A 22,873-nucleotide genomic window follows, 5' to 3' on the forward strand; every position below is an offset into this window, starting at 1 on the left:
CAGCTGACAAAGCGTAAAAACATCTGAGGTGAAAACTACACACGATCAATGATCACAATCTTAACTGTGTCACTGTCAATAATAATTACAGTCGTATCTACAAAAACAATATGTATTCAAATTTAAAAAAAATGCAATAAAATTCCCCAATACCTAATGAATAAATAGCTCAAGTCAGTTTGGAGGCTGAGTATTAAAATGATCTAAGTAAATGGGTACCCAAAACTATGCGATTATAAATTCTACAACTAACTGTTTTTAATACCTACGAGATATTGTTTCAATGTGATCCATTTTAACTATTCCAATATAATAATATGTGGTAGGTATCTCTTTTTTCGTTTAAATTTGACGGGGTATTATCAGAAGATTCAAATTAGATACATACGTTGCTATGAAAATAAAAACAACATATACATACTACATACTTACTTTGGATAAAATATTTTTCATTCAATTGAGTAATGAATGACCTGCTTCTAATTATTTTTTTTACTTCATGCCATATGTACCAATTTTTAATTCTAAAAAACGAAATACTATTGGAAGGTATAGGTAATATTTCCAACTTATATTTAATTACACCCTGCAACTAAACTATCAGAATATGAAAAAGCATACACATAATATTATACAAATATCGATAATTATTTAATTTTAAATAAGCTGATGGCAATTTTTAATCTTAAAGTAAACGGAGTTTTCCGGTGGTGCTAAACCGGTTATTGTGGTTACTGAGTAAACAATCGAGTTAAGCACACTTATAAGTAGGTACATATGCACATAAATAATATAGATTATATTAGATTGGAGTATTAAAATTTAACGACGTTTGCATTTGCGATAAACTATATAATACCAAAAAACATGATAATATTATAAAACACAGGATATACCGACCATTAATATCACGCATATACCTATTTCTTTGTATTCCTTTTATCTCTTTTACATTGTCAGTATTCGTGTGTGACTCTAGCAACTTTACTATACCTAGACAGCGCCACTTGAGATAAGGGTAAAAGGTACGCCTATGCGTGTATATTGTACAGAGGTAAAAATAACACCCCCACACAATCAACCCGGTTTGTCTGGCGAGGGTGGAGGGAGGAGAGACGCGCGATCGGCGATATCGCGTTTGCAAACTCTGAATTATTTCTCGATGGCCGACGTCTGGCAGAGCCGAATTAGAATGTACCCAATCACGGCCATACCGATACCATACCATTGACGTAGTGCGAGACAGACAGATAGCAGACAGAAAATGCATGTGCCTGCTTATATCAAACAATAGCTGTACCTACCGAAATAGATATATGCATTCCTGGGACCATAACTAGAAACCGAACAGTCAAAGTTTTACTTTTATAGATCAAAATTAATGACAATTTTAATATTAATCTACATTCTACAAGAATACGTAGATGCAATACTTAAAATGACGGCCTAAATAAAACAATTTAAACTTAACACCAAAAAAGTACATAATTATTGTATTTTCAGTGTGGAAGAATTACAATATTTTTATTATAATATGCTTTCGCAATGTAATTAATAGAACCGTTATCGTTATCATTGTGGAAAAAGATAATTGCAAGTATATACATATGCTTATATTATTATCTATTTATCAATGGATCGATATTTTCCATAAAAATGGTGACGAGTAATAGGTATACATTATACAATATAAAATAAATACATTTTTAATTACTCTGATGTTTACAAAATGATAATAATTCTTGATAATAAAATGACTGAGTATTATTAGATACTAAACTTAATAGATAGGGTGACTCATATATTATTACAATTATTATCGTTATATTATAAATTATAATATTATTATGATGATTTTTCCAAATGTGTATGTTTTAAAGATTTTCTAGAAAACCTTAACATGTTTGTGTGTGGGGGTGGTATACCGAATTTACCAGAGCGTTGGGGCGGAGCTTGGAGCAGGAGCAGTGGAGCAATGGGGTTTTAACCGGAGCACCGAAAATTGGTTGTGCTCCACTGTTCCGGATGTTTTTTATTATTAAATTTTCGTCCTAAAATTCAACGAAAATTATATTTGACACTTTGCAAGACTGGAATTATTTGAAATACGGCGATAAATAACTCACCTTTTTGACAAAAAAGGCAGATAATGAAAGACGATTTGCTGTCGGTTATTTTGTTTAATAGAATTAATAATGAAAATGACGAATAATAAACCTTATTTCAAAACTATATTGTATACTTATCAAAACTTTTTACTAGGAGGGGAGCAGATCCTGGAGCGGAGCTGGAGCAAGTTTTACATCCCAAAGCGGAGCAACTTAAAAAAGGGTCCGCTACAATCCTCTGAAATTTACATAGTTATATTTCTGACTGTAGGTACCTACTACTTAAAATTTATTTCATACACGTCACATTTATAATTTATTTATGTATATTGCCAAACACTAAAACTTATTTTTCATTTTATTTTTAAACCTAGCCTATATTGATATATTGAAAAAATCTTAGAATGACGTTGCAAATTAAACGCAGACATTCTACAAGAATTCAAAAGTCATCCAGCGAAGACTTGTTTCGTAATATGTTTGAACTTGGCTAAGTCGATTGCATCCGAGATGGTCTCATGAGAAGTCAAGTCGTAGGTAGGTATTCAATATTATGATGGCTCAAAATAAATATAAACGAGTTAACAGTATTCTATTACCTCATCCGGCAGGTGCGGTCAGAGGTAAGAGAGCCATTCAATCGGGAAGATCAACGATGGGAACTTCGATAATAACAATATTATTGCTTGCACACTATCTTAAATATTAAACTGAAAGTAGGTACTAGATATTTTTATTTGACGGGAGATAGAAAAATTCTTACAATAAACCAACCGATATACTGGGAATTGATTCATTTTATTGATTTAAAAAAATATGTGTAGGTAGGTACCTACCTAAATATTATGCTCAATAAGAAAAATATGTTACCCTGTTGAGTAAGGATGTATGACCGTGAAAATGTACTTAAATAATTGATTGAAATCTGTACGATGTAACATGTCCGATGGTTATCCTTTTGTATGGAATTGAATGTATGAACGCTGATCAAGAAATATTATATGCCATTGAATAATTTTGTCAGGGTCTATTTAATGAGCATGGTATGTATCTACCTACCCAACCGATCTCTAATAATTCCATAATAATTATATTTTAAAAACTTAATAACATGACATGACAAACATGCGCGGTAAAACAATAATTTTGATGGTACCTACCTGATTAAAATAATATTTGTGATTTGATGCACAACCCTTTTACCAGTGGTGCCAATAATTTACGTACTTATGAATTATATGATACATTATTTTCCAAGTTTTAATTATCTATAGGGACATAGACGTCAGTCCACTATCATACATACATACATACCTACTTACAAGACGAAACTCAATGTCAGTGCTAGTAGATTGCAAACACTCGATTCTAGTAATGATAAGGTTTCTTTTGGCAACATTTCACATTTTTATTTCCTCTAAAAGTGAGAAGGTTTTTGGCAGAGTTAAGTTTGCTAGTGTATAACCAGGGAAAACAATATGCAATAAGTGTGTTTTCATCGACAAATTCGCGCGTGTTTTGCATCCCAATGTTTGTACCAAACATTGCACGTAGGTATGTCATCAATAATAGGTATCGGTTCCACCCAATGACATTATTAATGGACAACGCACTCAATACAGTAGCTAGCAATTAAATTCACGCACAGCGACATTTGCACATGTATAGGTAGACGTCACGCAATTTCCATTATGCGATATCACGCATCGGGAATTTATAGCAATATCACCTTTATTGTAATGGCGTTAGAATAGTGTTTCTAGTGTCAATGTTCATTTGAGCGAACCCGTTCGAACCGAACCGTTCGGCAGACCCGACTAAAAGCATCGGAAATGTATAATAATATCACCTTTATTGTAATGGCGTTAGAACAGATTATGCCATTCGGCAGACCCGAAAAAAAAGTGAGTGTCATTTTTATTCCCAGATGATTCGTCCATATTAATGTCATTGGTTCCACCGAATACACTAAATATTAAAAATGAATGTGTGAAAGAGTTTTACCATGGTTCACTGCAACCTTATTAGTTACCTATAGTAATTATAGAAAATATCACCATCATAATAAATACCATCACCATTTTGTCGGTGGATCGCAACATGACGTGACATTGTGTGGCGGCTGTGCACCACTGGGATACAGAATTTATTTGAGTTACCTACCAAGAAATTATTATTCTTCATAAGATGCACGTTATGATGTGCATAGAGAACAGATTAATAAGATAGAAATAAAAAGCCTGTAGCCATAAACAGAAACCAATATTTTGAAGTCGAATTTTGTTTATGACCTAATGACAAAGCCTCAGGAACGTCTGTTACCAATATTGAATGCTCGTTTCGGTGACGTGACAAACGTTAATACACACACACACGTAACAATTGAAAATAAAATATACTTCAACACGTGTTTAAGTTTTCTAATAATTATTGTCCGTGTTCATTGGCTGTGCACTACGGTGTAAGTAAATAGTTTTGTGCTATGAAGGTGTTTTCGAATTTAACAATCGAAAAAACTAGATCGAGATTTGATGTCACGAATGTGTTTATGTATTGTAAATATTTATGCTAGGCATCGATGAAATTTAATTTTAACCCGGAATATTATCATCGACCCGCCATGTTGCCATGCCTAGTAAAGATAGAATAGCAGGTAAGACTGAGTAATCCTCAACCTGTCCAAAAGATTGCGTTCGGAATTCGCTAATAAGCCGCTCTTCGCATAATAATCTGAGCGAGCGAGTGTTTTGGCGGATGGACGTGTGTGTGGGAGGGTTGTACCTAGTTCGATGACCCGCCAGCGCGCAGACTGCATTCCGACAACGACGATCCGATACTAACCACTATCATAATAACACTTTATTATATTAGTAATGCCCATGGATGCTAAATCTATCGATAAGCCGAGTTTGTGACTTTCGATCATACATCGAGCGAAAGAAAATTTACCCAGGGGGTTTAACTCCATTGTACCTACGCACGTATAAAGACTTGGCGTAAAATCAATCAACTGCAACACACAATAAAAATATATTGATATATGGGACTGTTAGAGTTAATCAATCAACAAAAAACCGTCAAGCACACTTAGAAGTGTAAAAAGAATAAAAAGGTAGAAAAATTGAATAGCGAAATAAAATGCCCTTAGTTAGCCGTAAAAATAAAAAACCAATTCCAAAACTAACAGACAGATTTGGATTTGATATTTTATACTTAAATACTATGGTAAAGTAAATATTTAGTAATAATAAATATTATAATAATGTAGGAATAAGACTGAGAGTATAATATTAACAATCAAAGATTTTTTTGATAGTATTTTTACGACTTAAGTGCCTAGGGAGGTACATATTATGATGCAAAGAATATTATACTTTCATATTAATACTATCTACCTACATTTAGATACAAAATACAAATACTACGTGATCCAAGACAGTTTGGCGGATATTATAACTACTTAGTTAAAATCATAGAGCAAGAAGTAGGAAGTGCTGCAGATGAGATTATTGTGCACCAATAAATAGTAGGTACCTACGATACACTATTTTGCATTATTGATTCGCTACATGCAGTACCGAATCACGAGTGATTTGGATATCAAACAAATTTATTTATTTATTTTACGTACAGTAAACATTACAAATTATTAATTTATGCGCGTAATGGGCGTAAATACGTGAGATAAGCGATTAGTCAGTTCAATTCTCAAGTGATTTGTGAGAACATGTTTTGGTGGAATTATGTTTAAAAAAACTCGGCGCCTCACGGGGGGGGGGGTGGGGGGCTCCGCCTCCCTGGGCCCCTCAGATGATGGTTACTTAAACCCTGACGGCTAAAATTATTAAATATCGAACATGCTTTGTCTACTGATTCTCCGAATGCTGGTTGTCCAAAATCGAAAGAAAATTTATTTGTCATAGTAACCGAATCCAAAGAATTCAAACAATTTTATTTTTCTGAAAATTATGTAATTACAATAATAAAACTAAAGAAGTAATAATAACAGACGAACAATATGTCGCACAGAATGTAGGCTACTGAACGTAAAATGAAAATAATCAGCGCGCGTAAATAATCGGGGGGCGGGCCGCGGGCGGGCTGCGCGTCTATAGTTATTCTGCGTGTATTGTGTCTGTATTCTGCGTGACGCTTCTGCCTCGGAGATCATGAGTAAAACATGATCCATGTTAATACGACCCTGCACTATTTTATTTACTGGTTTCAAACTATTATTGTGAGTATCAATTTTGAAGTTAGATAGGGTAAACAGTAAACACATACTTAATAAGAAGGGTGTAATGCTGTAATGGTAGTGTTTATTAAAACTGTCGGTCCAACGCAACCAATACGTCTTGACTTTGGTCACACATCAACTAAATGTTAAAACTGGTTGTCATAATAATAATATCTGTAAGTATGCAGTTCTAGAATTCTGTTTCGCGGACTATTCGTTTGGACTGGTAGTTAAGTAAGTAGTTTGGGCCAGATTTGTGCAGAATAAAATGTGGATACACCACAGTATGAAGGTCACGCCTCGCTGATGTCATGAAGATGACTTGGGCCAACGAAGTCGACAGAAAGAATCTCGGAATCGTCGTCCTCTTTCGCACATTTACCGCTAGGTCTATCATTCAGATTGAGACGGTAAAAAAATGTAGGTATATATTATTATATCGTGTGACTCGAAAATAGGTAGAGGCATGTACGTAAATCTGTTGTAAGAAAACATCTGATCGCTGCACCTGCCGCGTATGACTGTAAAAACACTAGGAGCGGAATGCACAATCTAAGATTTCGTTCCTAAGGATAAGTCGCCGAAAAGGATGACTTAACTATAGACAATCCTGAGTATAGAGTTAAGGAATCCTTAACCATAGACTACTTTTGTTATGAACACGCCCCCTTCTGTATTACCATTTACCACTGACAGCTGCTGTCAAAATAAATTCGCATGTCTATAACACAGTCCATACACTCAAATTCATTTGACAATGTATCTCAATATGGATATTGATAGTGTTAATTCGTTTGGCATGTACTTGCAGAATATTATTTTATTTTTATACGCCAGCCCGCAGAAATACAAAATACCAGATGAAGAATGACACTTGATGCTAGTGTTACCATGTTAAAAAAAAACTTGTGGTGCCTGTGGAATCACGTATAATGACTTATAACGGAAACATTAAGAGTATTATAATTAAATATTAATATGTATTTATAGTTATTGCATTTATAAAATGCAGTTGTCATATTTTTGTCATCGTTTAACGATTATAAAATAATTTACCTAATTTACCTAACGAGAATTTTTAAATATGGTATTATTTTCAATAAAAATGATCTTAACTAAGGACAGTGTTTCTGCATAGTGTTTTCTGCTAAGGAAATTTTAGTTATGACAAATGTTTCTGCATTCCGCTCTAGGTACCTAAAGGTATATTTTTATGCTTGCTTATTCAATTCATATACCTAAGGCTAGTTGGTCCAAAGAACAATGTCTTGGAACGGTAAATAATGGTAAGTAAGTACATTATTATTTATAATAAAATTATGAGAATTAATATTGAAAGATAATCTCGCAATTTAGTGATATTATGAATGTTCACTTGTTTTAAAATACTATACACTATCAATGGTTACAATGAGTAGGTACTATTAATTTGGTCGTTCGATGTTCGACACCTGTCCTTGAATCAACCATCCAGAAGATGACACTAATGTGCAACATTTTAAAGTTACCTAGATACCCCAGTCGTTTAATGGTTCAATTATTGCAATCTGATAAAAACAAACCACATAAAGATCAGGTAAATATCGCGTGATTACTGTAAATTATTTTGATCAAATTTTTGACCTAATGATAATTTCAATAACATAATTCGTTTTTCGATATAAAACCATACTGGATTGCTGAATGGATTTATAATGTACGCGAAAAGAATGGCAGTGGAGGTGTGGCGTGGTATTAAAATACTCCCCCTTCTGGTGAAACTAAGCCATTGGGGAAGATTGTATAATACTGCTTTAATGTAGGTACCTTTCGATAAATTATTGCGACTGCTGCGCTGGGTATTTAAGGACTTATACATTTTCAGATTTAAGAGAAAAGACGTTCTTAGCGTAAAATATTCTGATGCAAAATGACCAACAAAATAAAAGTCTTATATTTGTAACAACATGATTTGAATCAATCCGAAAATAATTGCACGGTTACGATGATAATGTCGCAGCATAACGGTGACACCTATATGGTCAAAACAACACTGATATAATTGACCAATTCTGTATTTGGGTGATTCATGAGAGCAGTCGATTTGATAAACGTCTTGCAATAAAATGACGAAACCAAAAAAAAATCTTCAATCTAATACTAATTGTACTTTGATACGAAATTTACTGTTTATCGATAATTTTATCATTTTTTCCGGCTGAGCCGAACGGAAATGGATAATGATTCAGTCAACCACGACCAGAATTCCCAATGCTTCATTCATGTCAGAGTGGGTAATGAATCAGTAATGTAACAAACGTAAAGCCGATGATTCCGCCAACACACATCGCAAAACACTCTGCAAGCAAATCAATCAGCTGTTCGAGCGAACTCGCTCAACAAACGGCTCGGCTGGACGACCGAGTCTCGACCCAAATAAATCGTCCGGTAGCAGCACAGTAAAAACTACGTTATTTTTTTTTATATCGTAACGTAACCGGCGGGATTGTCTGTTTTAATAATGATGACGGAATTAAAGTGTGCATAAAATATACCTGACTACAATGTTGAAATGTCATATTGGTCTATAAAAAGTAAAACTTCATTTTGTTAACGGTTTTCAATGTCACTGATCTTTGTACAGTCACCTACCTATCAAACAAAGATTAATTTTATTAATGACTAATAATTGATCAATGATTATTAATAAACAATCAAAGATACCGTTCTTGTAATAATAAATAATACCTTCATAATAACATTAATAACTTAATTACAATACAGTTAAAACCAAAAATACGACAACCAGTAGGTGATGGGTTTCACTTCATTCGTCTTGAATCTTGTGGATTGTCAATGCCGATTTGTTATAGGTATCAATACAATGTTTTATATGTTGGCTTACGTAGTACATCTAAAAAAAACAAAATATATAAGTAATACCTAATTACATATTATGCAGCAATTGCTGAAAATAGTGAATAGCCTACCACCTACCCACACGGTTATTTTTTCATATTAAATCATTAAAAATGATAGTATTTTTGGATATATAGTATTTATTACTCATAATTTAATATGTATCAGTGTTGCCAACCGTGTTATAATTATTTGTATATTAATTTTGATTTTCCGAAAAATGTTAAATATTAAAGTTATGCTTTTAGAAAAAAGTAGATACTTACGAAAAAATACTATAATTTTCAATGATTCAAAATGATAGATGTTTCGTGTACTATATTTTTTACACATTCGTACTACAAATACCATAGTAAAAGTTGGCAGCACTGCATGGAACAGCATTATAGTAAAATACTATTACATAAAATACCAACTACAGCTGGCAACACTGCCTACTAAAGAGATAAACCGAAGGAGGGGTAGGTACCTATTTGCCTAATTTAGGAGAACCGTATTTTCTATCTATAGGGACGGAGTCTAAACATACCTATTATGAAAGCGAGGAAAAAAAGGATCTCCGAGATGATAAATGAGAGAGAGCTCGGATTTTTTTTTTTTGCATAAAACATGGCACTTATGTTAAAACTTGCTTCACTGATTTTTATAGGGAAACCACAGAAGTCTACACCTGGAAGATGATTCAATATATATTTAGGAAACAGATAGGTACACCCTAATAATTGAAAACAAAATTTAAATATAATTTGCTCATAGAATGATAATGATGGGGCATGGCATGGCCTACGTGATGTTAGTAGGTACATTTTAACGATTCTATACTCTGAAACAGTTACCTACTTAACCGAGTTTTTCTTTTTGTGCACATGGGCATGGACATACTGTTCTTTAATTATTAGTAAAATATATTATGAAAAGAAAAGTCGAACAAATATTATTAATATATGTAGGTACGTGACAATACCTACCACCACGGTAAAGAAAATACGACTGCTTTTCTAGATATTATGATAGGTATAGCACATTATAATTACGTATTACCTACTTGATTATTTAGGCACAGGTCTGAAAGAACTAAGATACTATTGTACCTACTTATTTACATTACACAACTTGGCAGATAACTATCAATTATTATTATTGAGGAAGTAAGTACCTAGGTACCTATTTATTAATGTAGATCATCTAAAAAACTAGTAAATTTTCATCTTATAAATCAGTACAATAATATAACTAGGTAGGTATGTTTTAGACAGGCGTTTGAATGAGATAATTATGTATGATGTATTATTATTATTATTCTTCTTATTTCATAATAAAACTAGACTACAATATTGTATTATAAATACATAATATTATTAAATAGAACGAGTGCATTTTGTGGGTAAAGGGTAATTGGGATGCCAGGTAGAATACAGGTAATGAACTTAAAACGAGTTTCGTTGCGAGCTTCTAACGCCGGAACAGAATAATGTAATACAATAAAAGAAAAAGGGAAGTGGGCAGACTCCGAACGGACCGAAGGAGAGCTTACCGTCACCGTCGTGTGCGCGCGGGTCGGTGACGTCACGCAGCCGTACGTAGCATCATCGATCCGGAGGGCATAAAGAATAAAACACACCCCCGTTCTCTGCGCACCCAAAACCAAAATGTTTACGTCTGACACTCAAACAAAAATGCATACATAAAACCTTCGTAAATCAATTCGCATCACTTTAAACACTAACAATTATATTTTAATCGCACTTTAATTGACAATTTTCTTGTTGTACGTATGGATCGTATTTTTATTTTACATTTGTATGAACACGCGCGTGAAATTTCAAAGGCAACTCAGTCTGAACCCGCTCGGCGCGGCGCGTGCGAACTGCGCGACTTGAACAGGCGGACTGCAAGAGGAAGAGTGTCGGGCTGCGGGCGTGGAGCGGGCCGGTAGCGCCCCGCGCCCCCCTAGTTTAAAGGGGGCCCTTTTCGCGCCCCCTTTGCCCCTCCGACCTTCCAAGCCGCACTGTTCTGAGCCCTTCCGCTCTATTTTGGGTCGACGTCGACGGTGTGTCGACACAAAGAAGCGACGTGCATGCGCTTTTGATCCATGCAAGTAGGTAGTATATTATGGATATATACATAATAATATAATATAATATGTACCCATAAACATAATATTTTCATCAGAGCCGAAACGAAGGTCCATTATTAAAACGTCAGTACGTACGTACATCGCATTATTCTTCTTATAGTATATAAGTAAGTACCTACTTAATTAATAACCAGGTGTTATAATTAAATCAGCTTTCATGATCAGTACGTTGTCGTCAACGTAAACAATAATAATTAAGATAAGTATAGTAGGTATAAGTCTGTAACAATTTTTCAGTGGACCATCCGATAACCCTTGGAAATACCTGTCATAATAAATCATGCCAAGCTTGAAATGAGGTCAACAAATTGTACTAAGTACTATATTCCCAGATTATTTAGTAAGTATTATATTAATACTACGTTAATACTTTATGGTTAAATGAATTTTAGTAAGAATGTCATTTTTTTAATTAAAAATACAGCTGATTCGATAGACAATAATAAAAATTATGGATAGGTACCGAGAGGTAACCGAAACCATTTTACGTATCAAGGTTTAGAAAATGCTTAAAAATAATATCTATATTATTGGTATCCTATAAATACAGGTTGAACTCTCAACAAAATGGTCCGATTCGGGGGATAGAGAGAGTTGTACCTACCCTTAATAAAAAATATATGGAAATTAGTTTCAAATAAAATTTGAATTTGGTCCTACAAACGCAGACACAACACCGAGTCCGTCCCAAGATGATCATGGAGCCGTGCACACTTGCACGATTATTCCAGACCTAAAACTTGGCGTTATTTATTCCCAAAAGTAAAAAAAAAACTTTTATTGCTGATATCCACAGAAAAGATTATTTTTGTGTTCCCTGGTGATAACATTAAAGTCGACGATATTCACAATGGCGACAATATAGCACCACTAGCACCGTTAAAATGTCACATATGAAAATAAAAACAATGATGAAGTGAGATTACAAAGCATGCATGCTTCATGCATGTTTACTTCATCTCAAAACAACTTAGAAATATGTATACCTAATGCCGTGTCCACACTAGCAACCTCATTAGATTTTACGATAATAATTACCATAATTGCTTAAGAAATTTTACGATAATTAGGCATAATTATCGTAAAATCTAACGAGGTTTCCAGCAACTTGTTGCCAGTGTGGACACGGCATAATAGTTACCTACACATAATAATATCGTGTTTATTTTGACGTGGGGTGTGATATAATAATATTATAATCAAGTGACATCGAAAAAAATATGTGATTAACATAATTAATTAATAATAGATGACGTCTTCATTAGTTGATATTATTTAATTAATCATAGGTCGTAGATGGTTTTGAAAGTTTTTTTTGTCAATTCTAGGATATTTGAGTTTTTTATTGACACCTGTTTCGGGCTACGAATTCAGCTTCGGAACTGTACTATAACTGATGTTAGAGATTCAGACAACCCTCGTCCAATCTTGAACACTCGTGATAGAGTGAGAGGATTTATGTTGGAATGTGTAGGTAATATAAAAATGTAATAAGTACATAATAATATGCTCCATGCAATGCAAGATAAGTTAAACGCAATTATTGTAAAACAATGTACCTACATAGATAGTAATAACTCGATACCAAAAAATGTATGGGGGTGGCATTTTGAGTCTACTTAAGGGAGTACTTCGTAATGATATCTTTGATTAGACTAATGAAATCAATAAAGTATGAAAAAATCCGTAGACGCTTTCGTAGGATAGATATAAGACAGAAATGTGAGCGCCAGTTAAGCCAAGACATTGACGGCAGTTTTGAATTATGACTAATTAATGGGCAAGTCGATAAACGCAAGAAATACAATGAATGTCTTCAAATATTACGACTATTGAACGCGCGTTGCGTTTACGTAACAAATTTATTTCTCCGCGCTCGAGAATCGTACCTTTTTACAACCAGAAGATAAAGTACCTACTTAATGTAAATAAATAATATTATTACCTATTACGTAACACAGTCACTTGAAAGAACTTAGGCGTTTCGTCAAGTCGTTACTTTTCTACCGATTAACTGTACCCAGTAAATACGTACCTACTTATTTATGGTGACAGTTATGGGCAAAACAAACAATATTGGGTACCTATTATGTTTTAGTTTAATATTTATTTTCTTCTTTGAAAAAAAGGCTGTCAACCGAGTAGATTTATAGCCAGGGAACTCAATCTGTTCTGTGTTTATAGCCCATTTAAAGGGAAAGATGACTGTATTTACAATGGTATCCATAGAACAAAAGAGGCCGGTTTCGAAAGTTAAAAACATGTAGTTTTTGCAGTAATATTTACAATGTATAATAAATACAATAGAATAGGATCTCTCAGTTTTATTTCGTGGTCCACACTCCACAGTGTCGACAGATTTTAAATAATATCAACAAGTAAAATACAACAATGTATTGGTTGCACAGTTGTTGCAAACAATTTGAAGTTGACAACACTTATTTCTATCGGTTGCATAATAAAATAATGTAATGCATTTTGAAGTTTTTTGGACTATATTTGGAGGGAACAGGATAACCTGGGGGAGACTGGTGGTTTTCGGTAGCCTCCAGGGAAGGCGAAGCAGAAGAAGTACACCGGCCCGCTGGAACGATCGAGTGAAAGAGCCTTACTTCAGAATGACTGTCACGATCCCCAGTCATGAGAATTTAACGTGTAGGTACACTGATTTGCAAAAAGGAATTCCCAAATATTACCAATGACTTGTGGATAAAGAATACTAGAGGGTGATGCATGCGTATGTTGTGAATCAATAGGTAAGTACCTACCATCTGGCATCGCATAATTAGCTTCCTCAGTCAATTTCCACCGCCCACTTAAACATCACCACGTGGTAATAGGTACCTGGTAATCCGAGTAGCTCTGGAGATCGGGTAAACAACCCCTGCCACCAGCGGATAAGTAGAGGTGGTTGAGGCAGGAGGTATAAATTGAACGTAGTTATGCAGAATGTAGCCAGTCCACAATAATGTCGAGCTGAGATAATGGCACTTTAGTAACAACATGATTGTTAAAAATGTATGTAAAATGTCAAATTGTAAATAGTATTTTATTTCAAGAATATTTTTTTGCGGCTTGGCTATTTTCAGCAGAATATAGAGAAAACCTTCTCGCATCTGATCTATGTCATATCTATTTTTTTTTATTTTTTGTGGACTGGCTACTTTCTGCATACCTATGTGCAATTACCGTATGACAATAGGGGGTGAAACGTGGAGCTAACAATGTCACCTCGTAAAACTTATTGTTACGAAAGTTAGAATATGTAGCTAATTGTGTCTTAATTAATATTAATAATATACTTAATATATTATTAATTAGGAAAGTAGGGTTAACAAAGGTATTAATAATACAACGGAAATATTGGCGAAGTTTATAGAGGCGCGTTGCAAAATGAATGCATCCGGGACGTTGATGGTGATGACCGCAGATACACCGCAAAATCCCAACGAGAGGCTCTACCTGAAGATGGTCGCAGAGCAGCGAACAGGGCACACAAGGTCAGTGCGGGAGATGCCTTTTATTGTCTAGGACAGGTTCTACCTATAACTAAACAGACCTCTTCGAGAAGGTCGTTGCCCCTCCGAGATGCGCTGCTCTGCCCCCGGTTTTTACCCACTTATCCCTTCTAAAAATTGAATGCTTTCGCCACTCGCCACTGATCAGTGTAGAATACTAATTTTGCGATTCTGCCGTAGTACTAATGTACGTATGCAGTTGGCTGCATCACAGTTGGACGTGAGCTGCTGTATCGGAAATAGATGACTGTGGAGTATTGAACTCAAATTCGTGTCTAAATAAAACACTTTAACATATGTAATAAAAACCACTGGAATAAAAGGGAAGAACATAAGAAAATAGGTAGGTGAGTAAATTAGAAATACAATCATATCGTTCTTATAAATCACCTACCAAATCAATGTTCCTATTGAATCTATGAAAATTGGAACATTACCGTCAGCCATGCTCCACGAACAATGCGTTATTTATTTTACGTTTTATCTCAATGCTATACGGAAATCTCTTTCCAGTAAAATAGTTTACCGTGAACTGTGTGGTATGGCGAAATAATACGTACGAATTACATGTAACCAAGTGTAATAAGTATAGCGACAACATTATCTATTATTTAGAAGAACCAATTTGAGATTCCAATTCAAGGTTTAATAAGTAGGTAAGTAAAATAAATAAATTTGAATCGTTATAAAATTAATCGAGAAGTCAATAATAAAATAGACTACGACGTAACCACAGAACAGATAATAAATAGAATACCAATAGGCTATATTCAATACGCCGCATGGTGAAACAGGCTTTTGAATGTGTGAGTGTCCTACGAAAATGAAGCACGCATTATGCACGTGCAATAGTGTGTGTAATACACCAACATTAAACGAGCGTAAATGTATCAACCGAGAGCAGTTTTCAGTATTCGACGTTAAACGTATTCTAGACACGTGTGTAAGTTTAACCCGGATTCATCCTTACTCGAGTCGGTTACCTGCTATCGCCTTACCCGTTGTGTATTTCATTTCCCATTATTTCTGAGTTCCCTGGACGTAACCTACCTATACTTAAATGTCATTCTGAAATCGAATGGAATTCCTTTAATCTAGTACCTAACTGAATTGAATTTTTACATTTGACAGATTGACAGCATGCGAAGAATAAAAGCGTCCTTGTAAACGACTCAGACATATTGGTCTTCTGCTACATCTACATAGATAGATACCTATTTCATTGGTAGGTAGATAAATACAGATGGATATGGATGAAAAACTACATTGAAATAAGGGTTATAATCACATAACAGATAATAATTTATTCAAGTAATAAATTATTTCTGAGTTCCCTGGTTATAATATAATTTCAAATCTGCGTTCACGTCTTTACGACATTGTTAATCTATTCAGATTACATACTATAAATATACGTTGGTGATAGATTATTTAAGATTTTCGCTTATATCTTCGACTTATTTCACCTATTCTGGTAACATGACCACTTATTGCGCTTTCTTTTTTTGTACCTACCCATGTGAAAGAGTGTTCTCGTAGTACCTATATCAAATAGTTATCGAATCTCTTAGGACTTAGCGTATCTATAGAATTTGTATTTAATAGATACACCCGGAGGCTGCGAGATAATGGTATTTAGGATAACCGTGTGTTGAGATTATTCTGTTTTACCTTTTTAGACCGATGGGCCAGCAATGCAATAAAAGAAGTGGAATTTAAGTGGATAGGTACGTTTATTCTACGAATTTTTACGTGGGAAGGAATATATTAATTTCTCAAAAGTATGAACCTATTAGAATGATTAGATAGTTACCAACCTAATATTACAATGCAGGTATAGGTGGTATCTTAAAGGTGTATTAGGTACATGGCCCCCACATGCTGAACCGGGCCCCCAGGCTATGATCTTTGGCGGCCCCCCCTACCTATCGCTAAGGATGAAGGCAGTATGATGCTCTACAGTAGCGTTTTCCAAAATGGTATACGCGGTAAAATTAATGTGTATATTTAGTATTTTTTTGCATATTTTAATACATCCATTTGAATCATGGAGTAGTCGAGTATCCATACACAATTAATTTTTTTATATTTATTATCGTACAACCACATTATTTTAAATAATAACATTGAAGGAAGTAGGCGACTTTTTTTTACTATAAAAGCAAATTTCTGGTGTGTGTTTATCATACTTATCTGGTGAACTCGCCTCGCCGGGCCCCTCCTGAGCCTGCGCCCCCAGGCTAGAGCCCTGTTAGACGCCCCCTTGTGGGGGCCATGATTAGGTACCTGCACATGCAGCATTTAAAAAAGGAGACTTAGAGCCATTTCAGACGGGACACCGGTGTCGCGCTCGTATATAATAAGGAGGCCTTTGTATTCGAATAAAAGGGCCTTTGTTTTATGTTTATGAACGCCCCAGAGCTAATGAGACAACGCGTGTCCGGTACACTTTTCCGTCGGCCGCTACATTCTCAAGCCGTCGATACACTTGCTTTTATTACTGCATCCAGTTTTATGTTCTAATTTATAACGCAAAATTATGCGTTGACTTATTAGCTCTGAGGCGTTCATAAACATAATACAAAGGCCCATTTATTCGAATACAAAGACCTCCTATATTATATCGAGCGCGACACTGGTGTCCCGTCTAAGATAAGTAGGATTAGATATTTACTCATATTACCGCCTATAAAAAAACGTGTATGTACGTAAAAGCTGTAAGTATTTAAACATTATTTTATTGTATAAAATTGTTTATGTTTTCTTTATTTTATCATTTTTTTTCTTCTCCTCTCTTATGAGAGTAATATTTGTTATAATGTAAATCTCATGTTGTGAACGTCCTGAATTTTGATTTGTAATGTCCACAATTGTTTTGGTTTTTTCCCAATATTTTATTGGTGGGAAGATATGTTTTTATTTATATACATATTATGTACTTAATAAGTAGGTACCTTCATAGAACAGTTTAATAATTCTGTGTTCCCCGAGTACCTACAATACAGTAAACTTGAGTAGACCTAAGTAACTACGTGAGAATCGGTAAAAGAACTTTATACTATCGCTTTTTCATTTAGTTTGATCTTGATAGATCGTGTACCTATCCATTAAAAAAGCTAAGCGAGACGGATCGCGATAATTTAGCAATTTTGGCGAAATAATCATATTATTATAATTTGCTGCAGAAATGTAGCAGATTAGCGGGATGCATAAAAGGGTCGATTCCGTAGAGATAAACCGTGGGAATTTAAATCGAATCAGTAAAAATTGCTATTAAGTCATTTAGGAGACGGGGTTTCGTTTTTATTAAACAATTTGGAAATAAACTATTAATTAATCATACAGGTTAAGAACAAGGTAAGGTAGTGTAAGTACTGATAAAACCACATAACAGAGATTAGTAAGTTTTTCTATTCCATAGATATAAGTAGTTACCTATACCTACCAACTATACAATTTTGTGAATTTTTGTTAATACCTACACCACAGAGAGGTAACTAACTATTTTAAATATTTGCGAAAAGCAACGAGGCAAATCAACGCCGCTGAATATTGAATTTCACATAGAGACATTCACATACGGAGTTATCCAATACTCAATATTTATTGGATTCTAAAAGTATTAATTTTAGACTCTTCCTCTTGTATTTTACACACAGACAATATTATAGTCAATACTCAATAGTGTCTTTAGAATAGGTAGATAAAGAGGCGGCTATACCGTAAGGGTTCGTAGAGACTATCCCCACATCGTTATAATGTCATATAGGTACGTACGATATTTTTATCATTGTCATAACATAATATACCTACTTAATTACATGATTAAATGAGTTATTTAATTTAATTTATCGCAATTTTAGAGATATGTTTATTATTATTATACAATTAAATAAAGCAATGGTTGTAAATTATGTAATAACATACTTAATGAATAATGATGATTATGCGGTATTAAAATAATTAATTAAATTGAATACATTGTATTTCACGGTGACACCTATGTACAAATTAAGAAAGCTATGGCGTCTGGGGTCACTCAGTTTTACGCCGTCGCCGCGATACAAAACTCATTCTACAAAGGGTGTGAATGCATTAGCGTTAGTAAACGCATACTAGGGATCGAATTAAATAACCCCTAGGTGAGTAAAAATGCTCCCTATATGTTGTTGTTCAAAACTGATAATGATAAGTCTATTAAAAAAAAATATTTATAAAGTTAATATTTTTAAGCACGCCTTTTAGATGTGATTAAGTAGGAACGACTCAGATATTATTCTGAAAAATTACTCATTTCCTCATTAATAAAATCATATTATTATAAGTAGCTTGGTACATAATGTTTGATATGAAAAAGTGGGTAGGTATGTATAAATGACTACTCTAACCGCCACTAGGTTGGTAATAAAATAACAATAACTAATAACAAATCGTGGAAGGCAAATACTAAATCTGAAAACACTTTGTTCATTAATAAGGTAATGAGAATGAGCTCTGTGTATCTGGGATGCATCATAAACACATCAAATAATAATGTTTAGTAGTAATCACGTCCGTATAAATTTTATTTGTCAGTCATCGAGTTAGCAGAGACGCGGGCAGCAGCGGTACGTACCTATTTCAATAATAATTGTTAGCGTCACAATACAGTGCATCCTGCATCAAACGAATTACGCCTAGAAAAAGAAACCGAGAAGCACTTTCTTGGAATTTATCAGGTTAATACAGAGTACAAAGCGATAATGCTCTAGGTATTTCAGGTGACAAAAGACGTGACATGCAGCACTAGCAACACTAGCAGGCTGCAGGCATACCGCACTCACACTCGCACTGTGTGTTACGTGTTTTTTATAAACTGTCTGCAGGTAGATACTAGATACGTTGTATGGAATAATAGGTATTGTGGACATTGGAATGAACAATTTACTAATATTATAAGCACAGCTGATGGTATTGGCAGGTGAATTACAATATTAAAAACGGCTTACCTTTCCACGCAGTTAAGTGTAATAAATGCATGCATATTTCTGAATAAACAAGTCGGTAGTTATCTACCGAATTTTGATTGGGAGAATCATTGAGGGAGAATAAATATTTTTTTAAGATCTCTTTTTTTCAGTAGGTAAGTTAGTTACCTATTTTTACCGAACCATGACATACTAACGTCAATGGTTTCAAATTTAAAAAAAAATGGATGTCATGATTGGACCGAAAGTATTATAACTAGGCTTAGGATTCTTAAGTATTCAAATATTTTTGGCCCCACAACAAAATATCAAAAATATGTATCTGTTTCAGACAATTTTGAAACATTTAAGATTAGCACCTATTTTTAGATATTTTTGAATAATTACATATTTTTACATATTCTAGTTTTATTAAGCACATATTTTCACATAAACACAAAATTTCAACTTCAATCACTGCCCCACCCCCTCAACCCGTGATAACTAGGTGGGGTTCTTGGCTTTGTACAGTAAATTACTATAGGTACTTACTGCAAATTTGGAAAAATTACAAGAAATTGTGGAGATGCTTGATAAGGAAGATTCCAACTCTATTTCAATAGCAAAAGAAATAATGGGAAGCCGTTCCATAAAAAATGAATTGACATTCATCATTTCAAATTATGGTCATCTGGTAAACTCAATTGAAATTTTAGAATCATCTACAAAGTCACTAGTAGAGTAAATTAATATTTTAAACAATACTGCTGCTAAAATAAGAAATGTTCCTGGACCAATTGGAATACAAATAACTATAAAATTAAACAGTGTTTTAAATAACAATACTGGACTTCAAACGCTGCAGAATATTAAAGCTGTTTTGGAAAATCCATCAGATGCCTCAGATGTTTCAATTTTTTCTACTTCATAAATAGTTTCATTTATAAACGCAAAAATAGCATCTGTAGAAGTGGAAAGAAGTTTTTCCATGTACCTATAAAAATTTGCTCAAATCGTCAAAGATTCACTTTCGAAAATTTGAAGCATTATTTTATTAAGTATTTATGAAGCGTTTTCTGTTTGTGAATAAATAATAAATTAAACTGTTAATAAAAATGTCTCAAAAAATAGGTACATATAGCTTACTTAATTCAGGTTTTTTTATCTGAACATCTTAAAAAACAATCTGGTATAAGATTGATGTTATTAATATCCATTACTGAATATTATTTGTGCACTTTCAATAAATTAATATTAATATCTACTTCAGTTTGGTTCATGTAAGTACGCTATTTTCGACGAAAACATGACAATCTCTATATCCCGATGTTTCGTGACCAAGAAATTGAGCGGAATCTCGGGATTGCAAACCTTAACATTTTGATGTTCGGTTGTGGTCGGCTATTTTCGGCCAATACACGAGTGCTTAAGAAGGACACAGTCCATATTACACGTAGAAAATCGTCAAAGTTACTTTCAATATAGATAATTATTAAACTCTTGCTCACAACAAGATCTCGGCGATAACAGCGAGTCAAAAATAGCCCAATCGAAGAAATAAATTTAAATTATAGATATCGACAATTCTACCGCGTATCACAATAGGTACACAGAACGAACAAAATTTAAAAAAATACCTTTCGATTAGTGGTGTTGCCAGTTCAGAATTACATAGTCACCCGACTCGAAAACAATAATATTATACCTACATCTAACCTCACCGGAAAAAGTAAAATTCGTCCACTGGGCGATGCAGCCGTGAACAGAGTCGGCTGAGGGGTCATCGAACGTTGGGCGGATTGCAAGGACGGGAGCGGGAGGGGGGAGAGTCAACAGCCGACCCGAGGAATACTCCCCCCGTCCTACGACGGTGATGGGCTTACGAGACTTCAGATATACATAGCGCTACTTGCGCAAACTGTCTGAGCTGTCGTCAATTATTATTATTGTACGATGAAATTTACCTATGTAGGACCTATAATAACTTATAGGATAGTGAAAAAACAATATACCTACTTACGACATTACGTCACAGAAAAGAGATGACTATTTCGCATATTGTATTTAATACGAATAACGAATCTATCTGTATATTTTGATTGCTAAAGGGACTGATAGCAAAGCAATAGCGTTGTTAAATTTTACTAAATATCCCAGCAACTGCCGTCTACCTACTGTCAGCAAGAGTTTTTTTTGGAAGAACGATGTATATGTTGGGACCAATGACATTAATATGGACGAAGCATCGAGAAAATAAAATGACACTCACTTTGTGTCGGGTCTGCCGGATGGCGAAATTCATATTTTAATATCGGTATCCTACGCTCAAATGAACATTCTGCTTGCAAGCGGTCTGGCGACACCGCTGGGTCTGCCCATACAAAATTTCTGACTGTCAGGTTTCGACTCCACCGTTATTATTGTGTTACAAAATGCCAATGTGCCTATTAAAAAATTGTAAAAAAATCTACTAAACACTCCAAGAAAGATGGGATATCACTTTTCGTGTGTTAGTATTATTTATAAAATGCCATTTTAAGATATTGATGAATGTTTATTCAATGCAATAGAATGACAGAAACCATTGGACAGTCGCCTGTGATGCGCTGCGCTCACTTGCGTCTAATCTCCGAGAAGTCGTAAGTAACCAAAAATCTGTTTCTAACGCAATGAGTCATGACACTAATACGCCATTACAATAAAGGTTATATTACTATAAATTCTCGAAGCTTGTATCTCATAATGGAAATGGATACGTCATATGGTCACGTGACATCTACCTATACAATACATCTGTGCAGTGGCGGCTCGACGACTTTCTAGCTGGTGGGGTTTAGCCATTTATTATTAAATATATACTTATACCTACCAACCTATCTCATATTATACATTATGTACCAAGCTACTTAAAATAATATGATTTCATTAATGAGGAAATGAGTAATTTTTCAGAATAAATAATATGATTATCTGAGTCCGTACATAATCACATCTAAAAAAATTAAAAATTTAATTAATATTAATAACTA

The 22,873-nt window shown here is 34.2% G+C and overlaps 1 protein-coding gene across 3 annotated transcripts in view; it reads right to left on the reverse strand.

The window, feature by feature from the left end:
- The window catches only part of Utx (Utx histone demethylase), a 107,626-nt gene that overhangs the window by 63,907 nt on the left and 20,846 nt on the right, over window positions 1-22,873 (reverse strand). The window contains exon 1 of one of the 3 annotated variants that reach the window (XM_085946323.1): window positions 10,778-11,250. The exons of the other annotated variants lie outside the window; for them this stretch is intronic. The gene's annotated coding sequence lies outside the window, so the exon portion shown is untranslated. Of the gene's footprint in view, window positions 1-10,777; window positions 11,251-22,873 lie in introns of those variants that run through there. 3 annotated transcript variants of the gene reach the window in all.

The sequence above is a fragment of the Rhyacophila brunnea genome, unplaced genomic scaffold, assembly GCF_057557595.1.
Source record: "Rhyacophila brunnea isolate RB1 unplaced genomic scaffold, BYU_Rbru_1.0 scaffold_2, whole genome shotgun sequence".
Lineage (NCBI taxonomy): Eukaryota > Metazoa > Arthropoda > Insecta > Trichoptera > Rhyacophilidae > Rhyacophila > Rhyacophila brunnea.